This window comes from Triticum urartu, chromosome 5 (genome assembly GCF_003073215.2).
Source record: "Triticum urartu cultivar G1812 chromosome 5, Tu2.1, whole genome shotgun sequence".
In the NCBI taxonomy this organism is placed as follows: domain Eukaryota; kingdom Viridiplantae; phylum Streptophyta; class Magnoliopsida; order Poales; family Poaceae; genus Triticum; species Triticum urartu.
This window is the reverse complement of record NC_053026.1, coordinates 638,888,415-638,889,986: the sequence shown is the minus strand read 5'-3', so window position 1 is coordinate 638,889,986 and position 1,572 is coordinate 638,888,415. Positions and strand designations below refer to the sequence as shown.

The following is a 1,572-nucleotide window of genomic DNA, read 5'->3' as shown; positions in this document are numbered from 1 at the left end:
TCTGTTTCAATTCATGGGTGCTCTATGCTTGTCATGGATGGGACACTCACCTCCATAACCAGTTTGTTCTACATGATGTACATGGTACGGCAAGTAGAGGTAAGATTGGGATTGAGGCGGAGAAAGCAAGGGAGAGAGAGGAACATGTAAAACCAGTAGGCACCGCTACACTGTCAAGGTCCTCGCGCTGCCCATCGCCCTTGCTCCTAAGGCCTGGCTTCCCATGCTCTTGTTCCCCAAGTCCCATCACCAGTCAGCCCATCCACACACTCACACGGCCGCGACATGTCGCCGCAGCGGTGGCTGACTTTTCTCCTTGACTCAGTACAAAAACTTAATGTACATGGACAATTCATTTATCTATCAATTTGAACTGTAGTAAATCCTTATAATGAGAACGTAAAGACAAACCACAATACAAAATCATAATTCACAGACATTAACACCATATCGATCTTTAGGCTTTAGTCTAATCGCGTCCTAAAAATTCCTCGCCCTTAATCTTCCAACTTCATACCAGGTATGAAAAACATTTGGCAGCCCTAACCCTAGTGTCAAGCAACCAGGTACGCAAGCACGAAAGCAGAGCGTAACGTAACTGAACAGAGGAGAAGCACGGGACGCATGACATACCTGGCTGCGCGGCCCATCCCTGCTCCCCTCCCTTGATTTTCTCAGGGAAGGCGTAGTTCACGGTGAGGACGCGGCCGAAGAACTCGGCGCCATCCATGTTGTCCATGGCGGTGGCGGTGTTCTCGCGCTCCAGGAACGTGAAGAACCCAAAGGAGCAGTGCTTCTGCGTGGCCTGGTCGAGCGGCCTCTTGACGCCCTTGATCTCCCTGAACGGCACGAACACCGCATGCAGGATCTTCTCTCCCCCTCCTCCGCCAGTCCACCTGCACCGACGAAAGCAGGGACGGAGCTCGGCTTAGTTTTCCATCGCACAGGAACAAGAAAAGGCAAGGTCCTTCCGCACCCGGGGAAGCAACCCGGAGAGCAGCCGGGGGCGAACCATGCGCATCTCGCTGAGAAATTTCGTCAAACAGCTGGCGAGCGACCGAGCGCGGACAGCGGCGGCAGAGAAGAGGTTAGTGAGGGAGGATGGTGCCACCGTGTACCTATGTAGGGGGTGTTCTTCTGCACCGGCTGGTTCATGGAGGCGACGGTGGTGGCGACTGCGACGATGAAGCTGCGGGGTCGGTAGGAGCCGGGGATTGTTTGCGGGGAGGAAAACAGAAGTAGGGGACCCCAAGAACGGATGGACGGAGAAGACCGGCCGCGCGTGGCAGCAGCGGCGGCGGCGGCGCCATACCCTTACGCATCGAGGAGGAGGTCCCAAGTTCGTGTGTTCTTTTTTATAAATCTGCTCCGAGTCCATGAGGCACAACCCACCGGCCACGAAACGCTTTCTCTGTTCACCACTTAAAAACAGTACCGCGGGTTCAATTGTTAAAAACTACAGATACCTTTGTGTAAAAAGACCACGACGGTGAACCCGGAGACTCAATCCGTGCTTTATTATTATTACTAGCAAATATACCCGTGCGTTGCAACGGGAGGAATGAAGATATC

At 53.4% G+C, this 1,572-nt stretch overlaps 1 pseudogene; it reads right to left on the bottom strand.

Moving 5' to 3' along the window:
* Nucleotides 1-511: 511 nt before the first annotated feature.
* LOC125507587 lies at nucleotides 512-1,280 on the bottom strand (annotated as a pseudogene).
* Nucleotides 1,281-1,572: the final 292 nt, after the last annotated feature.